Raw genomic sequence first — 12,489 nt, forward strand, 5'->3', positions numbered from 1 at the left:
GGAGCCTACAAGAAAGCTGGGGAGGCACTTTTGACAAGGGCCTGCTGTGACAGGACAAGAGGTAATGGCTTTAAACTGGAAGAGGGTAGATTTAAATTAAACATAAGGAAGAAGTTATTTACTGTGAGGGTAGTGAGGCACTGGAACAGGTTGCCCAGAGAGGTGATAGATGCCCCATCCCTGGAAGTGTTCAATGCCAGGATGGATGGGGCTTTGAGTGACCTGGTCTAGTGGAAGGTGTCCCTGCCCTTGGGAGGGGAGTTCGAACTAGATGATCTTTAAGGTCCCTTCCAACCCAAACCATTCTATGATTCTATGATTAACTCTGTTATGCACATTTGTTTAATCTACTTATTGAACAATTCATACTTTTGATATTTACTATGTCCTGGGGTAATTTAATAAAAAAAAAATACATAAAATACATAAAAATACTTTTGAGGTTGCTTCATTTAAAACCTCTCATTGGTCATTTTTCTTAGATTCTACATCAGGAAGGCACTCTAGAGAGTAGAAAACAAGCCTGCTTATAGCAGCCAGTATTGGTTGAGAGCTATGCTCTAGAATTCTGCATTTAGTTTTAATTAGTGCATTATTCCTATAGCCCTGATGTGTACCTGTAAATTAGCAGAGAAGAGGCTAAGAAAATGAAGTTCATGTTGCTCAGTCCTCAGTTTAAAGAGTAGTACTGAGAGCTGCTTTAAATAAACGCTCTAATTCTTTGTGATCATAGATGGATTAAATGATCCATCCTTGAACTGGTAAGATCATAATCCATGACTGAAATCTTTTGTAGCCATGAATTCATTTGGGTTTATCTAGAACGCAGAGCACCCTCCTAATGACAAAGAAATATCAGAGAGAAAGAAATTAAGTCCTCTCTCCAGGTTTCTCTGTTGAAAGGTGGACAGAGAATAAGACAGTCCTTTCCCACCTTTCAAGGCTGTCCCACCCTCAAAGGCAAGCAACATCTTTGTGACAGTTCAGGCTCATGGAACATAAAGGTTTTGGTTCTGCTTGGGTTTTCTATGTGGTTTTCTTTCAGGAAGAAAATGTTATTGCTGAACTAGATTTCCCTTTGTGCTATTTTACTAGTAGGTATCACTGAGTCAAGGCTCTTTTTTTGACATTACCAACTCCAATTGAATTGAATGTGTCTTTCCTTTGGAAAAACTCTACTGCTTCTTGTCCTATACTTTATATACACTGATTTGTTGACCATGTCCCTTACAATAATGAATATGAGTGTATAAGCAATCTCTCTCTGCGGTTACTATTTTAGAAATTCTTCTACTGTAAATGCGTTGGAATAAAACCTTTCATTTACGAACATCCTAAGTAACACGGCACTGGTAAGTGCCTAGCTAGTAACTGTGGCAAGACCATCCACTAATTACACACAGACTACTGAGTGACTGGCTGATGACAGAGACACACAACTAAAAACTCTCATTTCTCTCTGCAGATCTTCAAATCCATCCAGTTGTCTGTACTCTATGCTATTTATTGCCATGCAACATACAAAACTGGAAAAAGTCTGCCATTATTTCTAGCCCCACCCCCTGCCCAAGTATTTTTGACTAATGCTGTACTGGTGGTGCTGAGTGTGAGGATCGCCTGCTTCTACAGGTATATATGTTTGTTGTTTCTGAATTTGAAGGCATGAGTGAATTTGTTTAAGGGAAGTCATGTAAGTAGAACACTAAGATAGTGTGATGCCTCACCACAGTATCAATGTATTGGTATCTGTATTAGCAGCAGTAAGTCAAGCTATGGAAAAATCAATACTGTCTACAATGAAGTTTCTTGCTAAAATCAACACCAGACTTTTTTTTTCTGTTTGTGTCAGTCTCCGGCAACCAGATAAAATAGCTTCTCTTACTTATCTCCTACTGCAACCAAAGTTCCTCCTACGTCACCCTGAAGTAGAGAGTAATATACCAAATCAATATCATCAGGTATACCAAAGTATAGTATGCAAGTATACCAAATAAAGCATATGGTGTTTAAAGTTGAAAAGGTAAGACAGATATGAAAAAAAATGTGAGGTTAATGCTCATGATACTTCTGTTCATTGAAACAGTATTGAAACTGATGAGAAGAGCTGAATGCTTGTCTAATTATTTATCTAGAAAACCTGCCCCTTTGAATGCTTTGCCTGCGAAACCTGCCTGTTGTGATCCTTAGGTCCATTTAGTAGGTTTGTTCTTCACCATTTTGCAAGACAGTATCATGCAGCTGGAAGATTCCCTTAAAAAGGAAAGGCCAGCTGAGTAGACACTAAAGCGCAACTTCATTTGCATATATTTGGAGTCTAAATGTCTGCTTTTAACACATGTTGAAGAGCACATTCCTTATTATGACCAATCGTACAGAAAGTTTGGAGGATTTCAGTTCACATGTATGTTTTTCAGAGGAACAAAAAAAAAATACCACAAGGTATATGTATATCTTTCTACATTCCCTGACCAGTCCATTGGGTACACTTGAAGAGAACGCAGAATTAACATGCATCTGTATATTGTAGAATAGGTATGAAAAGCTAGAAAAATCGATGCACAGAACATTTAGGTTTATTGAAACAGCATTAAAACGGATGAAAACAGACAAATGTTTATCTGCTGAGTGATATTGAAAACTTACACCTTTGAATGTTTTGGCTGCGAAAGCTGACAGTGATAAATCACTTTCCAACAGCTGTGGACAGCTGTTTAAGTCTGGGGTCTAGAGAGCTTAATTGGGGAAGTGTGTTATAAAATTAAAGTGCCAATGGCTCATTAAGTTGCGTGGCGATTTTGTGCAGCAGGCCAACAGTACTGCATTCCAGGCTTTGGGAAAGGACATGCCTAGCTCTCTGCTAATTAAGGGCTTGTCAAAGAATGCAGGTTTGCCAAACTGCAGTGTTTTCATAGGAGAGCATCTGTGAAAGAAGACTCCGAGGAAGAAGCTATTTACAAGGAAGAATTTATTGTAGCTAGAGCAGATTTCTAACTTTTCATATACTGATGCCCTGCGCACGTTTACCGTGTTTCTAAACTACTAGATGCAGAGTGAGGACTATCAGACCTGCTGTGATAAATAGCTATTTCTCTGGAGAGACTGAATTCCTCTCAAAGTAGACACATTTATAAAAAAAAATACCCAAACCCAAAACTCAAATGTTAATGCACCCCACTAGTATAGGGAAAAATATAGATCTTCCAGGGTAACTAAAGGATTAAAAAATAGAGATATAAGGGAAACTAAGTAAGGTGGAGGAGGGGAAGTATATTACAGCCATAAGGATTATTTGCAGGAATGTGTTGTCATCTTCTAAAGACTTTGTTTATATTGATTTGTTTATATAGCAGGAATTATAATTATTTGGCTATTTTAATCTTGAGTGGGCTACAGAGCAAGGGTGAATCACCCTTACTAACGGTGCTATGAATTGTAGGGTGGGAACAGGGGGAATGTTGACTCTGAGTGCCTCAGCTTGCGTACTCATTGCAAATGTGCTGGCTAATGCCTGTCCTGAGTGCAACAAGCTTCACACTCCTTCCCCAGGGGTTAGGAGGCCACCAAATCTGAGTCAGAATATTCCCCCTGTGGCAGTAGAGGGCTAAGGCTGCAACTCTGCATAGCAATTTAGCTTAGGGACAGGTTGTGACACGTCCTCTGTCAGAATTGCCCTACATGAGCTCCCCAAAGTCACTACAAGTATAAAAGTGCTGAAGGAAGGACCAAAATGTGAACAATAGCATTAGAGGGATACTCACATCAAATTATTAAGCAGTTTTTCCAGTGGTGATGTGGAAATTTGAGACACATTCTCACGATTTCTTTCATTTCTCCACTCAAATATTTTCCTTCACATTTTAAAGATTTACGTTAAATTGTAGAACATAAAACTCATTCATACCTCTGTCTTGTTCTTAAACTGCTTACTTGCATTGCTTGGGATTTTCCTTATTCCCCATTTCTGCCCAAGTCTTTGACAACATTTACCTGGGTGCTTTATTAAGGTGGGAAGTTCAGCAGCTATTTCTCTGTTTGCCTCAATCCAAACATCTTTTGTTAATAAGGCCAGCTCTCAAAGACATCACAGAATCATAGAATCGTTAAGGGTTGGAAGGGACCTTTAAAGGTCATCTAGTCCAACCTCCCTGCAAGAAACAGGGACATCTCCAACCAGATCACATTGCTCAGAGCCCCGTCCAACCTAGCCTTGAATGTTTCCAGGGATGGGGCATCTACCACCTCTCTGGGCAACTGGTTCCAGTGTTCTACCACCCTTATTGTAAAAAAAAAAAATTCTTAATATCTAATCTAAATCTACCTCCCTCTGTTTTAAAACCGTTACTCCTTGTCCTGTCACAACAGACCCTACCGAAGTGTTTTTCCCCATCTTTCATGTAGGCCCCCTTTAGGTACATCTTGCCCAGAGTTATTACAGTCTCTATATTAAAGATACTCACACTTACGTAATCATAAAACTGAAATAATCCACTGCTTCCAGTGCAGTTATTCAGGATTTATATCAACAGAAGAAAGTTTGTCCTCAATATGCGGACTATGCAGCAGTAAACAGGATACTCGAAAGTGTTTAATTTAAAGTGTTTTAATGAAGATTTGGAGCATGGCTGTCATTCTGTAAAATTGTAACATGATGGAAAAAGGATGGATTATTTCTGTATATGCCAAGAGAATGTTCTCTGCAAATTGGTTATTGACTACCCTGTTAGTAGGCTGTATATCAGTTTTATTGTTAAGTGCAAGACTGACTCCACTAATGAATTTGAAGCATCACGCTCCTGGTTAGAAAATCAGCAGTTGCTTCTGCTGAAAAAAGAAACTTTGCAGTACCTAGGGACTATTAATTTATTGTAGTCTTTCCAATATAACTAACTCTGAGGTGTCTATTTCTTCATGAGTCTCAAGACCAGCCGATGTGTTTGTTCACACGTCCTGTTCTGTGAGCTATTTATTGCTGCTTGTAAAGTGTTTGAATGGATATACTGTAAATATTTTCACAGAAGGCAAAACAATCCTTTTGTGGCATCTAAGCAAAACGTTCTACTCAGACTTTAGAAAGATATTACACAGAACGAATCTCAGTATTGAAGTGGGTATATTTTATATATATATATATACACAAAGTTATTTTCCCACCGAAAGGAACATACCAGTTCACTCTGGTTTTTCAGGTCTAAAATTTCTATATTGTGACGATCATCCTTATATTTGCTAAGAGCTGGTTGAGCTCACTCCGCTGGGAATTCTTTGATGCATCTCATTAAACAACTGGCGACAATGCTGTTGAACAATGCAAGCTAGAAATATCTGTACCTCCAGTGAACATCTGGCAAAATGATGATTTCCCATGCATTAGATACAATGCTTGGAGCTGGAGTATGTGGCCATTCACCCTCCCAGTCATTCTGTCCAGTATTTTCAAGACAGAGGATGCAACAGTAGTCATATCTTCAATGCTATTTAAACTTTGGACTGGTACCAAGGCTTGACTTGCCAATGTCCATCTGTATTTGCATTTGAAAGTCTCTCAGGGGACACCCCTAATTGCTCAAGGAATAATTTTGAGCCCTGTCATTTCTCACAATAGCTTCATCACCTCCCATGAAACCAAGATTTGGGGAGTCAAGATTTCCGTACAAAAGGTATGTTAGATCAAGACTTTTGCTTCCTTTATTTGTTAATTAACACTTTTACAGCAAAGACAAAGTACAGCCTGGCTGTGTTTCAGTGCAAATAACATCAGTCAGCTCAAAGTTCTTTCAGCAATGAATTAATCTTTTCTACTCTGTGCTGACATAGATGAAAAGCTGTCACAGGGACATGTAATTCATCTCAGGTGAAGGATTATCATGAACTGATGAGAGGCAGCAACCTCTTAAAATGCTACTGCTCTTTTGCAAGACAGCGTCTGACTACAGGCTGAGTTTCCACGTGGTTCATTCCATTATTTTCCATCCACTCAGTCTTTAAGGAGGGAACACATATCCTCTCTGTGAGCTAGGCAAGTCTGTACAGTCCTGTGGTTTTTGCTTGCAGATGGTCTTGACCTCCACCAAAGTGTACAACAGGTACAGAAAGCAGAGTTGGTGCATGGCCAAGTATATTCTGTAGGCTTGTCCTACACATAAATTTTGCCTGAACACCATAAAATAGGGATGCAGCAGTCTCTTAAAGCTCAGGTCAACAAAAGCAACAAAGCACTGGACATGCCTCAGTGTAAAAAGATTATGAACTGTTCTCAGTTATATTTGGGTTTACTAAAGAATGCGTGTTGCATTCCACATAAGTCATGGTTTCAGTGTTCTGTATTTTCCATCTCACTGTAGGTTATTAAGAGGACCTCGATGTTCATTTTCAGAAATACTAAAAAGAAATATACTTTCCAGATATTCTAATACATTGTAAAAAAGACCTCAGAATTCTCTGTGATTACAACAACGGAATTTGCAGGTGCTTGGGCAGCTGGAGTATACCCAAGAATATAATAAACTGAATAATCAACTAAATATGTCTGGTGTTGTGGGTTAAAAAGATATATATCTTTAGGAAAAATAACATGAAGGTAAAAACACAAGTTAAAAACAGCACCACCAAAAAGCATATTAAAAGAAAAAAGGTGCAATAATAGAAGGAATACAAATACACTTTCCAGCTTTCCCAAGTGAATGATAAATTGGAAAGGAAAGTGGAGAAAAGCAAAAGAGTTACTTAAAGGTCAAGTTCAACTTCAGAGCTGTAACTGTATTCACCTTTGGTTATGTTTGCTCTTGAACTGAGCAACTTCAAAAGAGCAGACTGGTGACTGACATTATGCAGACAGAGAGGCACTAAGGCTTCTTAAGCTGATTTTGATGATATTCAGCTATTTGACAACATTCTCCCACCAACATATTTGACAATCAGAACAAATACAAAGAGAGGGGTTTTTTTGTATAATGGCTTTCTGGGCAACTGTTGATGGTTTTAGTCTAAAGAATATCCTGAGCAGTGATCCTTTTCACTTTTACTTCATTCCTTTCAATCCAGACTTGTCTCCACAAAGAATTTTTCATGGTCTTTCTGAGAGACTACTACCACTATGTATCCCAACACAGAAAAACTCAACAGGGACAAGTTGAATGTGTTGGTCATTTGCTTGAGCTAGAGCCTCATCCAGCCAAAGCCCTTACCACACGTACCTCTCTATGCAGTGGGACACATGTGCCTAACACGATGCCTCTGCTAAAATGCTTTGCTGTGTTGACAGGAATGGAGCAGGGTCTTTGCTGTGCTAATTCTCTGTTCTGACCACAAAATCACATATTTTCCTAGTAGCTCTGTAATTTTCTACTAAAAATATTCCTTTTGTAATGCCAGGAGTAAACTGCACTCAAGGAATAAAGACAGTCTAAATCATACATGTACTTAAAAGAGAAAAATGAACTGACAAAAAGAGATATATGTTGAAACAGTAGTTTCATAGATACCTTAAACTAACAGATTTATAGAGGACATTGACTTTCAAATGTTGTCAGTTGTAGCAACCTATTCTTTTTTCCATGTAAGTTACAGTATTTACGTAAGCTCAGAAATTTTCTATAAAACCGGTATTAGCACTACAGAGCTTTGAAGGACTCTTCCGAAAACTAAAATTAAATCTCTTTTTCATGGTTTTACTACTGCTTTTCCAGCACAATGTCAATCATTCTTCTCTCAGCAGTCACTAACCAGGTTATTTGTGTGTTTCCACACTGCTGCATCACAAAACATCATGCCCACTTGCCTCAAAAAGATAATATCTAACACATATGGAGACTGCCTTTGATCTCCACAGTCTATCTAGGGGTCACAGACCTGTCTTCTCCTCTCCCTCACTTCAAATAGCCCCTTTCATTTACTGTGAAACTAAACATTGGAAAGACAAAGGCAGGAAAATAAGGGCCTTGATTTAGTAGTGCTTATGTGTTTGGCTTTTTCAAGGTAGATTTTACTCTCTTGGGTCACGTTATTAATTGCCCTGCATTTCTGCATCATGGCATACTGTATTTTTTTCATGCATGCAGCCTTCAAAATTCACGCTGCTTTTCAAATAAGTACGTGCCTTGTTCATAACTAAATAGCCATTAAGAGTCTACTAATCAATTTGCACTGAGTCTACTAATCAACTCAGCACTGAATCCAGCTCTGTGTGAATTGCATGGGAAAGTCTGATAATTCAACTCTACTGACTGATAAATAGATTTGCATTTATTAATGTAAAGTTGTTAATGCAGAATAAGTACATTGAGTCATCTTGTAAATTGTGATGAAGATAAATCTGGGTGGGAGGGTTAGGAAAAATGTCTCTCCGTTAGAAATCACAAGGGTCTTAGGGAATAAGACTGTTCCACCCTATTGCAAACTACAGGTGAACATGGCAAACGATTTAATGGCATTTCCCAAAGGGAAAAAAAAAAAAAAAACAACCACACGTAAAAGGCAGACGTGTTTCAGTTATTACCACTTTTGTTTTTAGTAAGGGTTGATTCAGAAAAGCATGTAGGTACCTAAGCAAGGATTCAAGCAACGTGTAGTTACATGAGATCAAAACTCTAGCATTGAAAATCAATGGGCAGAAAAAGCAGTGTACAGAAGAAACAGGAGGGGTGAGCCCAAGAATAGTCTCCAGGTCCAGGGAACTCTTCAGATAAGTGAGAGAGAGAGAGCCGAAGAGGGTGAATCTGGGCATCTGGACCACTCACACCATGCATGATGGCTTGAGTAGCTAGAATATTAGTTGTGAACTGCATCCCTCTCTCTTCTTCCATCTGCTTATTTTTCAAAATAAATATTATATTGTTCTGTTTGACTTTAAAAATAAGTGAGGTGTCACCTTTGGGAAAAGACTTTTTACCAGAATCCCAAGTAGACGGCCATTTATGTTATATATTTGTTCCTGTGCTCATGTGTCTGTGTCTCCTTGAGAGTCAAGTACCTAGTAAAAGAGCTGGAACACATCTGGGAGCAGGTGCCCTGGAGCAAGCATTGCATCGCCTGTGTGACATTCTGCATCTATTTCTAAGAGAGTGAAGAAAGATGCATATATGTAGTACTGTCTGGAAGGAGTTCTGTTTGTGTGTACTTTCTGCAAGAAACTGCAGTACACCAAGCAAATGAAAGAGTCTCCTCAGCCAGCAATATGTAAAGATAGAGTTCTAGGACAGAAAAAAAAAAAAAAAGTTACTTTGTGCACACACCACCCTTTACTTGAAATTTCCCCTATAGAACATTTACTTTTTAAGTCTCCCTTACATAAATCTTTACATACAGCTGGATACATCTTTAATCCTCTCGGACAAAAACCAAAACAGTTACCTCTGCTTATGTCTCAATAACCTTCCGGGAAGCTTTGCTGGATGCAATTATAAAGCTAGACAGAACTGGAAGTATCTCCAGTTTGATTCTGTGGTTATAACAAATTTCAGATGCATTTGTTTTTCATTATAAAGCTAATTGTTCTTTCTTTAATTTACATCAGACATCCCTTGTTAAATATTAGTCAATACATTTCTGAGCCCATCACTTCTGATTTAAGTCAGGGAAGAGGTGTCAGCAGCTGATCCTAATGATCTTTCTGTACACTGACAAACTTTGCTGATGAAAGCAAAATCTTAAGTAACGTTAATACTTTAAGTGGTATAGATTGTTCTCTGTGATATTTAAACACATTAAGGGAATGGATGAAGAAACAGTTGATGAGTTTCAATGTGAGCAAATGTTAAATGATGTATTCAAGAGCTAAAAATAGTAGCGCTGCCTGTACATTGCTGAGTAAAGACATAAAGAAGGGAACCGAATGGGTTGGAGTAGCACATACGTGAGGATGGAGTATGTTGCTCAATTGCAGTAAAAAAAGGTTAATATGATAAAAAGAGAAGCTCTGCTTGGAGAATCTTCCTCTGAAGTTTTTGCATTGAGATTTGAGCTAACGAAGTATGAGAAAACATCTACACAAGGACTGGAAACTGAGTAGAGGTTAGTGAGGCAATGACTGATTTTTTAGAGTTTAAGACTAATATGCAGATTATATCCAAAGAAAAAATAACAAAAATAATTAAAGTCATGGGAACTGGAGAGACCTCAGTATGAGGAAAGATTAAATATGCTATGACTATTTTGTTTGGAAAGTAAAAGAAAGTAGGACATCAGAATTAAAAATAACAATAGCTAGAAAGCAATGTAGTCCTTCCAAAATTCAAAGAATGAAAAATAATTAAAGGCCATCAGATAAAGAATAGTGAGCTTAATATACTACTCATGCAAATAAGGAAATCAACTCCCTATTTTATAATGTTATTTTTTAAAGTTGCTTAGTAAAATCAGAAAGAAAAATAGACATACACAAAGAACACAGAAATTTTCTGCTTCTAGAACCACAAGGACAAAACTAGAAGGGACAAGAAATGACCATCTTTCTTTTCCATGCAGGAAAGCTGGCATCTAGAGGCAGTTCTCAGCATGAGATTAGATTTTTGAAGACAACAGAGCTGCAGGAAGTAAGGCCAACATTCACACATCAGCAATTAACTTTCTCACGGCCTAGGAAATTCATCCTTTCATGCTATGGGTCATTCCACATAGATTTAACCTATTTTCTACTTTTATTCACTTAATCCAGATGCTATTTTGACAACAAATGTCTGCAGCCATTTCGTAAGAAATCAAAATGCTATTTGTAAGCCCTTCACATTTTTCTGATGCCTTTCTAAAAGGAAAAAGTTCAATAATAAAAATGAAAATAATATTCCAAGACTAACGAAAAAGACAAAAGAAGTTGATATCCCATGCTAGAAGTGCAAACCTAAATCCTAAAATTATATGAAGTATGTTCAATATGAAAAACACAAAGTGCTGCAGGACCAGCTGCATGTAGTTTGCGGTGGTCCATAGGGAGTTATTTCCAGTAGCTTTAATTCATGTGGGAAGGTCACCTCCTCTGGGAATCCTACTACGCAGTATTAAGCAGAAACCCTATGCCTTCCTCTGCCCACGCTGGAAGAGGAAAATCAGCTGTGTTGATGCTGTTACTGAATTATCAGTATCCCATACCTCACTGTGCTCACATTTTCACACTTCTGGCGTTTCACGTATTTATCTGTGTGCTGGAGCAGTAGAAGCCCCGTCTCTTACAGCAGATAGCTGGAGAACTTGCTCTTGTTTTGCCTGCTAGGTGCCACATTACGAAAACCTTGTTTACAGTTCCATTTCCAGAGAGACAATTAGCTGAAATATTTAATGAACTTTGCAGAAGAACCACAATCAGCAACACACCATCCATGTGCGAACAAATCATACTGAAATGCTCTCACTCTTTTGTGGCTGAGACAGAAAGTAGTGAAATTATTGAGAGGAGGGGTTAAACTTGCAAGATGAGCAGGGCACACTGTCCCATAACCAGGCAGTTAGTACCGTGTGCCAGCTGTTTTGGGCAGGGAAGATGACCTTTAAAGGTCCCTTCCAACCCAAACCATTCTATGATTGTTGCCCTGCTCATAAGAAAGTGAATACCAAAAGTCAAAAGAAAGGACTATGTCTCTTCTTTTTACTCCTTACTTTCTGTGTTGACAGCTATGCCAAATTATTGGTGGTTTTGTTTCATCCTTCTCTCTCTAGTTTTGTTTAGTGCTGAAAAAGAAAAGTCTTAGTCATTTTAGGCTGATTTCTTATTGGAGTCAGTCTTATGCAATCACTATGTCTCTGTTTAAATCTGTAGTTCTGTTTTCCTCTTCTTTGCACAGTACTTCTGCACCTGTTGCCTGATTTCAGTCAAGACCAGCAAATTAATGATAATTAAGTTCCTGCAAGTATTATATATAGGAGAAAGGCCTGATAAGTGCCCCAAGTGAGGGAGAGTTTGCAGTGTAGCTTATCAGTCACAGGAGCATACACATATGACAGAGATCTCATAAACATGTCTATCAGATTTCTCACACACCAAGTCAATTAAAATCTAGAAGAAAGTAAGTCTCATTAGCTCTGGCTCAGGAGAACCACTTGCTCTAGCAGCAGGCAGTGGCTGCCCCAGGTTAGACGCTATTTCCCTGTTAGGGCTAAATGAAGAAGCACAAATCTCTCTCTTCAGGCCACATGTGCACATTGATAGTGCTGTGCTGCTGTTCTTCACATCCACTGCTTTGTGTATTCTAAAACTGAGTGTAAATAAATCGATAGTACACAAAGTTTTCTGTCACCTCAACCAAAGGATCCTGCTAAGGAGTGATGAGCAAGGTATGTACACACTCCAGACTGTATCAATTAAAATGCCAATTCTTTTGACTATAAATTTCAAAGGTGGTGCAGGTACAAGTGCACAACGTAGAAAAGGTGATTTATTAAATAGTCACTAAATAACTTAAAAGTTACTAACAGGACTTCACAGGGTTGATAAAATCCAGCTCAGTCATGAAGATCTGCAGAAAATCTACTTCTGAACCTGGAGGTTTTTAGTTTTGCAAT

This window comes from Chlamydotis macqueenii, chromosome 2 (assembly GCF_036417535.1).
Source record: "Chlamydotis macqueenii isolate bChlMac1 chromosome 2, bChlMac1.mat, whole genome shotgun sequence".
Classification (NCBI taxonomy): domain Eukaryota; kingdom Metazoa; phylum Chordata; class Aves; order Otidiformes; family Otididae; genus Chlamydotis; species Chlamydotis macqueenii.